A 14,657-nucleotide genomic window follows, 5' to 3' on the forward strand; every position below is an offset into this window, starting at 1 on the left:
ATCCCTGAGGCTCCTTACACTATCCTCATTTTTTTTTATTCTTTTTTGGTTTTGCTGTTCTGATTGGGTGTTTTTTGCTTCCTTATATTCCAAATTGATGGTCTGCTTCTTGGTTTTACGTACTCTACTATTGCTATATAAGTTATTCTTTATTTCAGTTAGTGCCTCCTTCATTTCTGACTGTGCATCCTTCATTTCTGACTCATCCTTTTTTTTTTCTTTTTTTGAATTTTATTTATTTATTTATTTATTTATTTTTTTGTTACAGATATTTTACCTTTTTACCCCATTGGCACACCCCACCCCACCCCCCCTCCACCCTGTCCCTGGTTTAGTTGTCCATGTCCATTGGTCATGCATACATGCATATAAGTTCTGTGGTTTATCTCTTCCCACCCCCCCCACCCCCCATCCCCTCTTCTGAGGGATATCAGTCTGTGCCCTACTTCCATGTGTCTGGGTCTACTGTATTCCTCAGACTGTTATGTTCATTATATTCCGTATATAAGTGAGATCATGTGGTATTTGTCTTTTTCTGCTTGGCTTCTTTCACTTAGGATAATACTTTCCAGGTCCCTCCATGTCGTCTCAAAGGATAAGAGATCTTTCTTTCTTACCGCTGCATAGTATTCCATTGTGTATATGTACCACAGCTTTTTGATCCATTCGTCTACTGGTGGACACTTGGGCTGTTTCCAGATCTTAGCTATTGTAAATAGTGCTGCTATGAACATGGGGGTACATATATTCTTCCTGATTGGTGTTTCAGGCTTCTTAGGGTATATTCCCAGCAGTGGGATCACTGGGTCAAATGGAAGTTCAATTTTTAATTTTTTGAGGTAGCACCATATTGTTTTCCATAGCGGCTGCACCAGTCTGCATTCCCACCAGCAGTGTATTAGAGTCCCCTTTTCTCCACACCCTCGCCAACACTTGTTGTTTGATGATTTGTTGATGGCGGCCATTCTGACAGGTGTGAGGTGATACCTCATAGTTGTTTTAATTTGCATCTCTCTGATGATTAGTGATGTTGAGCATTTCTTCATATGTCTCTTGGCCATTTGTATGTCCTGTTTGGAGAGGTGTCTATTCAGCTCCTCTGCCCATTTTTTAATTGGGTTCTTTGTCTTCCTTTTGTGGAGTTGTATGAGCACTCTGTATATATTGGAAATTAACCCCTTATCTGATACATCATTGGCAATGATGTTCTCCCATACAGTGGGTTGCCTTTCCATTTTGATGATTGTTTCTTTTGCTGTGCAGAAGCTTTTGAGTTTGATGTAGTCCCATGTGTTCATTTTCTCCTTTATTTCTGTTGCCTTAGGTGATGTATCAGTGAAAATTCTGCTCCGTATGATGTCCTGACTCATCCTTTTTTATGCTCTTGAGGCCCTCACTAAGTTTGCTGAGGTTCTCACTAAGTTCATTGAGCATCCTTATAAGCAGTATTTTAAACTCAGTATCTGTTAGGTTGCTTATCTCCATTTTGCTTAGTTCTTTTCCTGGGGTTTTGTTCTGTTCTTTCATTTGGGACCTGTTTATTTATCTCCTCATTTTGGCTGCCTCCCTGTGTTTGTTTCTATGTATTACTTAACGAGAGGTATGGGGCTTGCTGAGACCAGATGCTGCTTGTGTGAAAGAATTCAGAAAAACCTGAAGCAGGATCCAAGACAGGCCAATCTTATGGTAAAGCAACTGGTAACAACTGGTGGGCCTGAAAGTTGGGTGGGGCGGGGCCTCAGGGAATCACCAGGGCGGGGCTACCAGTGTGAGCCAGGTTGCTGGAGTCCCAGGTATGGTGGCTGTCTGCCGCCCCAGGGAAGGGCTCACCAAAGGAACAAAGGCCTCTGATAGCACGTTTGTCCCAGAGAAGGGCCTCTCTCCAGCTCTTGCTCCAGTGCCAAACAGCTCAGTTCTTCCCTGTATGTCTCTGGTGCCCCTCAAGTTGCCTCCCCTCCAAGCTTAGAGGGAGAAAATCTGATAAGTCCATGCGCGGGCCCTTTAAGAGGAGCTGCCTGGGGTTCCAGCCACCTCATCCTCCCTGAGTCTCAGTTCCCGCTGGTTTTTTCAGCCAGAAGTTATGAGGACTTCTCTTCCTGGCACTGGAACCCTGAGTGGGGCACCTGGTGTGGGATGGGGACCCGTCAGTCCTCAGGGAGGACCTTCCCAGCCGAGGTGTCCTCCTGATTTTCATTCGCCACATGTGGGTGTGGGACCAGCCCGTCTGCCTCACCCCTCCTACCAGTCTCGATGTGGCTGCTTGTTTAATCCCGTAGTTGTAGGACTTCCATTCAGCTTGATTTCAGTTGGTTTTGTTTTTTTTCCTCACCTGAGGACATTTTTCCATTTTTTGTTCAGGTAGAGCCGCGGGGGGGGGGGGGGGGGGAGGCAGAGAGAGAGAGAGAAACATCGATGCGAAAGGGACACATCGAGTGGCTGCCACCCGCACAACCGACCAGAGCCGGGGACAAACTGCAACCGAGGTACGCGCCCTTAGCGGGAACCGAACCCGGGTCTCTCAGGACCGCAGGCCGACGCTCTAACCGCTGAGCCAAACCGGCCAGGGCTTCAGTTGGTTTTGAATGATGATTTTTCTGTAGTTTAGTTGTAACTTTGATGTGGTTGTGGGAGGACGCGATGGCGCGTTTACCTACACTGCCGTCTTTCTCCGATGTCAGTTTCACAGTGCACAGCCAAATAGTTGGTTCACATAAAGTACTTGTTATATTGAATTTAAGAGAACTTCCTAGGGTGAAAAATACAATTATGACTCTTTTTTTTTTTCATAGCATGTGTACAGCTTAGCAGAGTACTGAGTTTGTTATTTGCATTAGAGGTCCACTGGAAGGCGGATAGGGAAGCGAATGATAACCTTGTTCAAAGCTTTCCCTAAGTTTGGGAGGGAGACTTAGCTCTCTGTTTTGTTTAATGTGCTTTAGTTTGATCCCTGCAAGACTTAAAGGCACCAGACATCACAGGGCGGTCACGTTATCTAATCGTTTGCTTGGGTGCCCATTTTATTTGATCCCCACTCTTCGTTCCCCCTCCAGCCCTACTGCCCAAGAAGAGGAGAATAGAGAGGAAATAATGCGAGTTTCTTGTGAACTAAGAACTTGAGCTCATTTAAGCTCATTCAATCTGTTTAGGCCTTTTGCCTCCTGGTAAACAGCGATGAGATACAACCTGCATACCAGTGATAAGAAAGCTCAAATCTGAGAGCAAGGAAATCCAGTGGTATGTGGTGCTTACAATCTGAGGTTCAAACAGTTTCTGCTGACCGAGGAAAGGGGCAAGGACGTGGACTGGGGCTGGAAGGACTGTCAAGGCAGACCTTGTTTTTGAAATATTGCCATTTAATGTAATGCACTTAGATAAGTTATTTTTCTTTGAAGATTTCATATGACTTGTATGATTCATATAATTCATGTTGGTGTCTTTTTAGGAGTTCTGGGTATTTTTAATCACCTGGGAATCCAACCATTATTTTAAAAGCATTCTTCCTATGGGAAAATGTATGCTGAGTTCTAAGCACAAGACTTCTAAGTAGAGTTTTGGGACACGGTGGTGTTGTGAATTACGTGCTGTCTATGGGGTGTGGGAACTAGGGCATGCTGGGAGATGTGGACCTGGATGCTCACAGGGTGTCCTGAAAGGCTGGGGATTTCCTTATTCAGCTGAGCAGTGGAATAATTTGATCACGAATATTTTGATCACAAGATGGCTCCTTAATAATAATAATAATGACAATAAAATTGCAACTATTCATCGAGTGCTGTGCAAATTGTTTTATGTGCATTCATGTTTCAATCCTGATGGTAACCCCCAAACACAAATATTATGCTCTGTACTGGATAGATGAGAAACCTGCAGGTCAGAGAGATTAAAGTACTTTGCCCACCTTCACACACTGAGTAACGTGTTCTGACTCCCACGGCCTGGCTCTCAAGCAGCATGAAAAGAGGCAAGTGTTTGCAACCAAGTGTGGCTTATAGAGAGAGTTGCATTTAAAATGTGCAGCTTTGCCCTGGCCGGTTTGGCTCAGCGGTTAGAGCGTCGGCCTGCGGTCCTGAGAGACCCGGGTTCGGTTCCCGCTAAGGGCATGTACCTCGGTTGCAGTTTGTCCCCGGCCCTGGTCGGTCGTGCAGGTGGCAGCCACTCGATGTGTCCCTTTCACATCGATGTTTCTCTCTCTCTTCCTCTCTCCCCCTCCCACTCTACCTGAACAAAAAATAGAAAAATGTCCTCAGGTGAGGATTAAAAAAAAAAAAAACAAGATAAAAAAAATGTGCAGCTTTGCTTTCTTTCCTCAACAAAACCACAACTCACTCAGAAAGTTTAAAGTTTTCATTATTTAGTTTAGCTGCTCCTAAACAGTGACACATTTAAACCAGTCTACAGAGCACAGTTCCACACAGTGTTCCTTCCAATGATCAAATAACCCAGGGAGATTAAGGGCCATCAGAGAGTAGATGTACCAGAGACTCATTTTATAGATGAAAAAAATTAAAGCCCAGAGAATGCAAGTGAATAATGCAAACTCACATGATGAGAATGGCAAAGCCTGACCAGAAATCCTTCCGACTTGTTTTGGATATATTTGAGCCAGTATGGAGTATTAGTGGTACCGTAGGAGACACTTAGGTCCCTGTTCTGTAGGGTTGGGAGAGTTGCATAAAGTGAACTTGGTCAATTCCCACAAAATCTAGGCCATTGGGAAAGGTGTCCTGTGTGGAGGTCACTGTCCCAGCCTCTTCGTTGGCTCAGAAAGACTGGAGGGTGCAAATCAGGTGTCTGAAACCACATAGCTATTCAGAACAACCTCCGGACTCCAGTTTTCCACTATAGACGTGGGTCTTGCGGGTGTAGCTATCGCTCGTGGTGGCAGTCACGGGGCAGCAGGAGAGATGAGCAAGGGCAGAGCAGTCGGGCTGGAGAAAGGCACCCAAGGGACGGAGCTCTGTCTGTCTGCTTTGTCCTGACACCTCTCACTGTGGCAACTACTCCAGATTGCATCTCTGAGTCCACAAGGCCTTCGTAGCTGAGGGGGTCCGTGGAGCCAAGAAGACAGACTCCTGTAAGCTTGGAACTTGGCAGACATGGGCTCGAGCCACAGCTCTGCTCCCTGCTCCCCATGGTTCCATGGGAAATTGATTCATGAAAGAGGAATATTAACGCCTGTTCCATGGGGCCCTCAGGAGGACCAACCACTGCAGCCTACATAGAGTTTCTAGAACAAATCATCAATAAATGGTAGATGCATTGAATTTTTCCTCTTGCTTTCTTGACACGGGCCTTCTCAACTGAGGCCCTGGGGGTTGAAAGTTGCCTCGAGGGATAGCCTAAGGTGAACCTGCGTCAGAGTTCCTCATGAGTTCACCCAACAAGGCTCACTGAGCACACACCATCAGCCAGGGAGGCAGAGGCATTTAGAGCTCACGTGCTTCCTGATATTTCCCAGCTGCTTAAAGATAAGCAGGATTATATGATTAGTTCTGGTCACAAGCAAGGAGTGGAAGTGACATATTAATTCCGGGCCGAGAATTTGGAGCTGACATGTGACATCTTCTGTCCCACCCCCGCGGCAGTGACCTGGAGGCCTTGTCCGCGAGGAGGCCTAGCTCTAGAGGAAGGCGGCTTGGGCCCCTGAGCCACCGTGTGGAAAGGAGCAGCCCTGGCGTGCGGCTGACTTTGCGTGAGCAAGAGAGAAGCTTTGTGTGTTAACTCACTAAGATTTCGTGGTTTAATCTTTACTACGGTACAGCGACACCCACCCTGTCTAATACATCTAGGCCCTGGATAAAAAACCCAAAGCGTATGATATCAGTATCTGCTCTCAAGAAACTTGGAGTCAAAGGGGAAGACAGATTTCAATAGCACATTCTCTGTTAGTTGCTATGACGTAGAGTGTAACAGGAATCCTTTTCTGGGGAATTATGTGGGAATCTGGGGATATTTCCATCATCTCTTAAATGTTCTCCCACAGATGATATTCTACAACACACAGTCTAGACAAGCTCCAGCTCTCAGCTATCTATAAAATGAGAACATGAATTCAAAGAATCTTGGAAAATACAGAATAGCCTAGGGATTAAGAGTAAAGACTTTGGCCCTGGCCAGTGTGGCTCAGTTGGTTAAGTGTCACCTCATATACCAAGAGGTCACTGGTTCAAGTCTCAGGGCACATGACCAAGATGCAGGATTTATCTCCAGTAGGGGTTGTGTTGGAGGCAGCCAGTTGATGTTTCTCTCTCATGCCGATCTCTCTCTCCCTCCCTCTCCCTCCCTCTCTCTCTAAAATCAATCAAGAGTAAAGATTTTGGGAGTTTTGCTTCTTGCTAGGAGGCAGATCACAAAAAAAATTTCTCTTTTGATCTAATTTCTAAACTCTATGTTATGTTTTATCGATCCATTTATCTATCTTCATAGTGTGGGTGAAAAAGGGGTTCTATAGAAATTAACCTCACAGGGTGACCTGATCATAAATTCCTAACGGGGCAGGTCATATGGGTAGTCATGCCTGAGGCATATAACTTCTTTAGTATAAAGTTTATCTTTGCCTTAAGCTAGCCCTGTCCATTGTTTCTGTGTGCCCGGGTGAACACACCTTGGAAATGCCTCCTTTCAGAAGTAAGCGGATAGTGTTGTTAACTGTATTCTGATCCCCGCATTGCTTTCTCCCACCTTCATGTCACCTTCCTTACATTTTCCTCCTTAATTCCAAGTGCGCAGAATAAGCTGCCGACTGTCATTCCGAGAAGCAGTTTTCTGTCTACTGAGACCTGGTTTCCAGGCGTATCCTCTGTTTGGCTCAAATGCATTTTTGTAAGAATTCTCTAAAAGGTTGGACATTCTTCTGTCGACAGGACCAACGGCACCCTGACTTGATCATTGTTCTTGGGTGGTTCTCCAGAGCTTGACCTATAGATTCAACGTGACCTGAGACACTCTGCATCAGAAGAAATTGTCCCTAGTTCCAAACAAGCTTATTCCCCAAAGAAACGACCCCTGTTTAAGTATTTGCAAAACGTTAGCTTCTCTGCCTTTTACTTTTTATTTATTTATTTAGGAGATCTACTTGTTGCTCCACTGATTCATGCATTCACTGGTTGATTCTCGTATATGCCCTGATTGTGGGTCAGACCCTCAACCTTGGGTATTGGGACGCCGGCTCTAACCAGCTGTGCCACCCGGCCCGGGCCCTCCGCCTTTCAGAAGCAGCCGTCAGGCCACTGTTTTCCTCTGCCCATGGTCGGGAGCAGTGGTCAAGGTTTAAAGTACATCCCTGAGGGCAGGGGCTGTACCATTCAGATTTTCCAGAACCTTCAAGTGAGCAGATTTTTTTTTTTTTTTTTTTATCCTCACCCGAGGATATTTTTCCATTTTATTTTGTACAGATAGAGTGGGAGGGAGAGAGAGAGAGAAACATCGACGCGAAGGGACACATCGAGTGGCTGCCACTCGCACGACCAACCAGGGCTGGGGACAAACTGCAACCGAAGTACGTGCCCTCAGCGGGAACCGAACCCGGGTCTCTCCGGACCGCAGGCTGACGCTCTAACCGCTGAGCCAAACTGGCCAGGGCAAGTGAGCAGATTTTGACCCTCCTAAGGGTCAGTATTCTACCAGGTGGTTCTACTACTTGACTTAACTAAAGGTAACCTCCTCTGTCTGGAGTGTCTTTATTTATTATTATTTTTTTTATCCTCACCCGAGGACATTTTTCCATTTTTTGTTCAGGTAGAGTGGGAGGGAGAGAGAGGAACAGAGAGAGAGAGAAACATCGATGTGAAAGGAACACATCGAGTGGCTGCCACCCGCACAACCGACCAGGGCCGGGGACAAACTGCAACCAAGGTACGCGCCCTTAGCGGGAACCGAACCCCGGTCTCTCAGGACCGCAGGCCGACACTCTAACCGCTGAGCCAAACCGGCCAGGGCTGGAGTGTCTTTAAAGTGACGCTTCCTTTGTCCCTCCATGTCCTTTATGTAACGTGCAAAATGACCCCTTTTGCCGCCTTGTAAATTCCCAGTTAGTGGCCACAATGCCTCACGCAGTCTCCGGCCTCTGATCTCACCCCACCGGCCACTACCTCTCCCCCTCGGTTCTCAGCCCACCGACGCCCAGCCACGAACCTTATGTCAGTGTCCCCCGGACCCAGGACGGCGGTGTCTGGCAGCCCCCGAAGTCTGGCTGCAGGAAGCGGCTGAATGTGGCAGGAGACAGAAGTCACTACCCACCGCCCACGCGCAGGGCAGGTTCAAGGCTAAAAGTTAATCTTTTAATGGGAACAATATTCCGCTTTGGAAGTAAATGAGCAACCAACCAGAGCAAGGTTAATTGGGAAATGAACTTTTCTGTGCTTTGCAAAGTTACTTCCAATTTAACCGAAGTTCATTATAAACTGAAACTTCAAAATAAAAGCGTGGCTTATTTGCTTCCAAACCTGTGTTTTCCCAGTCTGTCCAAGACGGTGAGACGGAGAGAGTGATGGTTTCCTGTGGAGGATTAAAAAGCCCCTGTGTGTCAAGTGTACGGCCTGGGGGGGGGGGGGTGGGGGGAGCAGCCGCCTCCTGGGAGCTGGCTGGCTGACAGCAGAGGGGACCCAGCCAGGGCGGCTGAGGGGTGTGCTGTGTGGGGCCTCCTGGCCTGACAGAGATGAATGTGGGAGGCAGAAAGAACCACTCATATTTTTTAAATATTCACATTATTTTTCTTCACTTCAAGTGTTATCAAACAAAGGCCCCCTGAGGAGGCTTGAGGGGTGAGTAGCGAGCACCGCTGGACGCCTCGCGGGGAGTGCGTGACAGGACGTCTAGTGTCTCTACTGAACAATCTTCAAAATACATTTTTTAAATTCATTTCTTACTTATTTTTCAATTACAGTTGACATACGTATCAGTTTCAGGCATACAACATAGTGATTAAACATTTATGTAACGTGCAAAATGATCACCCCGATAAATCTAGTACCCATCTGACACATGACAGTAATTTCCATCTCGTGACTATTTTTATAACTGGCAATTTGTAGTCTTAATCCCTTCACCTTTCACCCCTCCCCCCAATGCCCTTCCCATCTGGCAACTATCAATTTTTCTCTGTCTATGACTTTTTTCTGTTTGATTGTGTATTTATTTATTTATTTATTTATTTAATCCTCACCTGAGGATATTTTCCCATCGATGTTTTAGACAGAGTGGAAGGGAGGGAGAGAGAGAGAGAAACATGGATGTGAGAGAGACACATCAATTGGCTGCCACCTACTGGACCCCAATTGGGGCCGGGGTTAAACCTGCAACCCAGGTATGTGCCCTTGACCAGGAATCGAACCCACAACCCCTTGGTCCTCGGGTAGATGCTCTAACCACTGAGAAAACTGGCCAGGGCTATTTTGTTGTCTAGATTCCACCTATACATGAAATCATATGGTGTTTGTCTTTCTCTGTCCGACTTATTTCATTTAGCATGATACCTCTATGTCCATCCATGTTGTTGCAAATGGCAAGACTCCATTCTTTTTATGGCTGAATAGTATTCTGTTGTATGTACGCACCACTTCTTTATCCACTCATCTATTGATGGACCCTTAGGTTGCTTCCATATTTTGTCTATTGTAAATAATGTTGCAATGAACATAGGGGTGCATGTCTTTTCAAATTAGTGTTTTGGGTTTCTTCAGATGTACACCCAGAAGTGAAACTGCCGGGTCACACAGCAGTTCTTTAAAACATTTTTGAAGTAGCTCCATATTGCTTTCCACGGTAGCTGCACCCCCAGTCTGCATTCCCACCAGCAGTGCCCCAGGGGGCCCTTTCCTCCGCATCCTTGTAGTTTGATGATTTGGTGATGGCAGCCATTCTGACAGGTGTGAGGTGATACCTCTTTGTGATTTTAATTTGCATTTCTCTTATGATTAGCGATGTTGATCATCTTCTCAGATGTCTATTGGCCATCTGAATGTCCTCTTTGGAGAAGTGTTTATTCAGATCTTCTGCTTATTTGTTAATATGATTGTTCTTATTTATTTGTTTATTTATTTATTTTTAATCTTCCCCCAAGGACATTTTTCCATTTATTTTCAAACAGAGTGGGAGGGAGACACACACACACACACACACACACACTCACAGAGAGACATTGATGTAAGAGAGACACATTGATTGGTTGTCTCCCTCATGACCCTGACCAGGGCCAGGAACCGAACTGCAACTGAGGTACGTGCCCTTGACCAGAATTGAATCCACAACTCTTTGGTCCATGGGCTGACACTCTAACTGCTGAGCCAAAACCGGCCAGGGCAGGATTGTTTTTATTTTATTTGGTGTTAAGTTGTATGGATTCCTTACATATTAAGGATATTAACCCCACATCAGATGTATTATTGGTAAATATCTTCTCCCATTCAGTAGGTTGTCTTCTGGTTGTGTTGATGGTTTCCTTTGTTGTGCAAAACTTTCTTCTTTTTTTTCCCCAGGGGAGAGCGCTAACTGAACTCAGTCCCCCACTACCACAGGTTATGCAGCCAAGTTCCCCACATTTGGGGATATTGCAGGGGTCAGCACATCTGAGTGCAGTGGGTAAGTCTCCCCCGGGAAAACCACCTTCGTGATCACGGCGTCTCCCCTGCCAGGTGAGGGTGTTGTGCAAAACTTTTTAATTTGATGTAGTTCAATTTGGTTATTTTATCTTTTGTTTCCCTTGCCTGGGGAGACATATCCAGGTAAATGTTGCTAAGAGTGATGTCATAGGGTTTACTGCCTGTGTTTACTTCTAGGGGCTTTGGTTTCAGGTTTCGCATGTAAGTCTGTAATTCATTTTGAGTTTATTCTTGTATATTATGGTGTAAGAAAGTAGTCCAGTTTCATTGTTTTGCATGTGACTGTACAGTTTTCCCCAATATCAGTTATAGATTAGACCATCTTTACCCTATTGTACATTCTTGCCCCCTTTGTCATAGATCAAATGACCATATAGGCCTGGGTTTATTTCTGGGCTCTCTATTCTATTCCATTGATCTTTGTGTCTGTTTTTATGCCAGGACCATGCTGTTTTGATTAACATCGCCTTGTAGCATACTTTGATATCAGGTAGCATGATACCTCCAACTTTGTTCTCTCTCGAGATTGCTTTGGATATTCAGGGTCTTTTGGAACCACTAATATTTTTGAGTGGAAAATGACTCGGTAATGTAGGCAGAAGACTGGGAAAAGCAAACATAAGACTGTATGTGAAAAAAAAGTAACCCGCAAGAACAATCTGTGGGGTTCACCAAAGGCCACTAGTTAATGTCTAATGTGTCCAGGTCCTTCCCTCTGTGTTTCTGTTCCAGCTCTTGCCACACCTCTAGTATTGCAACAACTCGCCTTTGTTGTTTACGTTATGCCTGGACATTGCATGCACTATTTCACTGGATCCTCACAACAGCCATCTGGGTAGATATGATCTTCCCCAGTTTTCAGAAGAGAAAATGGAATTAACGAACTTGCCCAAGCCTTTGTCAGTAATGAGCAGAGCTGGGATCGGATCCTGGCCTGCAGCCACCATACAGTGGCGTGTGGAAACTGCAGGCTGCTCCAAGGCCGTGGAATGGGATACGCCTGTGTTTTAGAATTTGTACTTGGAGGGAAAATTAACAACTTTCCTGCTGATTTGTTGTTCCTTCCCTTCTCAAGGCTCATTCCATCTTTGCATAGAGGGTAATTGCTACCCGAAGTTTGGCCACTAGATGGCAGCATTACCTCAGACATTCTTCCCAATTGGCCATAATCTGGGATCTGGAAATGCCTTTCCCACAGCAATTTTCACCCCTCCACAGTCAGCCTCAAGGGCCTGCTCTCATGTCACCTGGCTGCTGTGCCCTGACCCAGACTTTCCACAGCCATTGTCCAATCCTCGACCCCACCCCTCCCTTCCAGGAGACATCGCAGTGTGCCGTGAAGACCACAGACGTGGGAACGTGAGCGCCTGAGCTCAAACCTGCAGCCGCTTCCTAACTTCCACGTGCTCCTCGATCTCTGTGGCTCACTTCTCTGACGACATCTCCTGCACACTAATGAGAAGCAACCAGGTAGTGCTGATAGGTGCTGGTGGTAGAACCGAGGAAGTGCTCATATTAGGTTCTCAAGTTTGAACTAAGGCCCCTCCTGGGGACCTTTTGATCTGATCCCTGCACCGAGCTAAGGAACACCCTGTCTTTCAAGGTGACACACTTTAATGTCAGTCTTCACTGCTGTAGCCTGCAAGAACGACTCTCAGTGAGGCACAGTGGGCCACAGGCAGAGGGGGCCTGCAGCCTCGGAGCTGACACTGGGCTCCACGGGCAGCCCCGGCGGGCTCGGGGATGCTGCAGGAGGATGCTGTCAGGAGATGTTGGTCTTAGTCAGGTGGCCACAGGATGCCCGCTGAACAACGTGCCTCCTTAGTCTGGGTGAAGAGAGAGATGGGTCAGTCCGGAGCAATCATGGCCCAGCTTCGTGGAGAGCAGATGTCGCTCCACAGGCAGGAAGGAATGCCCCGCCACGATGGAGGACACCCCGGCCCCCCCGGCCCCTGCTGTGCCGCCCGGTCATCCGCCTTGCTTGAGCTACCTCCCGAAGTCGAATGAGCTCTGGACTTTGAGATGTGTGTTCAAGTCCACCAGGTTAAACACCTCCCTGACCCTTTGGAGCGGGTTAATATTAACTTGGGTTGCTGAAATTGGAAGCCAAACCAGTTGCAAATGGGCTAAGTCAAATCGAGGGAAAGTTTACATCTTTCTGCGGCCACCAGCTCCTTATGGGCCAGGAGCCGCAGATGTGGCCGAGCCGTGCCGTGGGCAGCCGTCACAGGGCCTCGTTTGTCCTTCCTGTCAGTACTTCTCCTCAAAAGCTGTGCTTACTGTTCTGCTTCTATCACCACAGATGAGTGCTGCCTGTTCTAGAACTTTACCTTATTGGGGTCAATTAAATGATTCCTTAGGTATGTACAGCTTCTTTCGCTCAACAAAATGCTTTCGAGATTCATCTACACTGTTGCTTATTTGAGTAGTTTACTCTTTCTACTGCCTAGTATTGTTTTACTCACATAGCACACATGGTTTATCCATGTCCCCACCGGCGGGCACCAGGCCTGTCCAGCTTGGGGAGCGATTAGGAGTGGAGCTGCTGTGACTGTCCTTCTAAGTGCTTTTGTGAACATGCTTTCATTTCCCTTGGTCAGTACCCAAGAGTGAAATAGTTAAGTAACAGAGTCGGGTTTTTTTCCCCATCATTTATCCCCCTTCTACCCCCTTCAACTCCCCCCCCACCATCACCACCACACTGTTGTCTGTGTCCATGACAGTTGGTGTTGTGTGTGTGTGTGTGTGTGTGTTTTGTTAATCCTCACCTGAGGATATTATGTTTATTGATTTTTATTTATTTATTTTTTCATCCTCACCTGAGGACATTTTTCCATTTTTTTGTACAGATAGAGTGGGAGGGAGAAAGAGGAAGAGAGAGAGAGAGAGAGAGAAACATTGGTGTGAAAGGGACACATCGAGTGGCTGCCACCCGCACGACCAACCAGGGCCGGGGACAAACTGCAACCGAGGCACGTGCCCTTAGCGGGAACCGAACCCGGGTCTCTCCGGACCTCAGGCCGACGCTCTAACCGCTGAGCCAAACCGGCCAGGGCTGTTTATTGATTTTTAGATAGAGTAGACAGGAGGGAGGGGGATAGAGGGAAAAAAAATCCATGTGAGAGAGACACATTGATTAATTGCCTCTCATATGCACCCCAACCAGGGCCAGGGATCGAACCTGCAACCCAGGTACATGCCCTTGACCGGGAATTGAACCTGCCACCCTTCGATCCTTCACTCTAACCACTGTGCCACACCAGCCAGAGCAAGTAAGTGTGTGTGTTTTTAATCCTCACCCGAGGACATTTTTGCATTTATCTTCAGATAGAGCGGGAGGGAGAGAGGGGAGAAGAGAGAGAGAGAGACATGGATGTGAAAGGGACACATCTACAAGCTGCCACCCACACGATCTCAACCAGAGCCGGGGACAAACTGCAACCGAGGTACGTGCCCTTAGCAGGAACTGAACCTGGGACTCTCTGGTCCACGGGCCGATGCTCTAACCACTTATCAAACTGGCCAGGGTGTAAGTGTGTTTTTAACTTGGAAAGAAAAAGTTCTCCAAAGTGATTGTACCATTTTATTTATTTGTTTTTATTAAAAGTTGCTTTTTAGAGAGAAAGGGACAGGGGCAGAGAGAAAGGGGAACATCAGTTTGTTGTTCCAATTGTTTATGCATTCATTGGTTGATTCTTGTATGTGCCCTGACCTGGGATTCAATCTGCAACCTTGTCATATCGAGACGATGCTCTAACCAGCTGAGCAACCCGGCCAGAACGTGGTTGTAGCATTTTAAATTCCCACCTCCAGAGTCTGAAAGTTTCAGCCATTTCAATTCATCTATGTTTCATTCTCTTAGTTCACGGTCACTATTGGGAACATGTCAAAGAACTATAATATTGGTTCTTACAAACAGATTTCTGAGGGCTCTGTCCCCAAGAGATGCTTCCTACTTGATAGGAAAAGGGTTTTCCACTCCTGGGTCCTGAGGTCTGGCATGTAGAATTAGGAAGGTGCTCAGGGAGAGGCATGAGAGAGGAGAAGGCACAGCTCAGC

General features: G+C 46.6%; 1 non-coding gene across 1 annotated transcript; it reads right to left on the reverse strand.

Annotated features, from left to right (window-relative positions):
• Positions 1-10,472: 10,472 nt before the first annotated feature.
• Positions 10,473-10,639, reverse strand: LOC118638059. Its single transcript, XR_004961025.1, has one exon. It is a non-coding gene; the product is annotated as a U1 spliceosomal RNA (small nuclear RNA).
• Between the last annotated feature and the right edge of the window lie 4,018 nt (positions 10,640-14,657).

This window comes from Molossus molossus, unplaced genomic scaffold, assembly GCF_014108415.1.
Source record: "Molossus molossus isolate mMolMol1 unplaced genomic scaffold, mMolMol1.p scaffold_m16_p_20, whole genome shotgun sequence".
Taxonomy (NCBI): domain Eukaryota; kingdom Metazoa; phylum Chordata; class Mammalia; order Chiroptera; family Molossidae; genus Molossus; species Molossus molossus.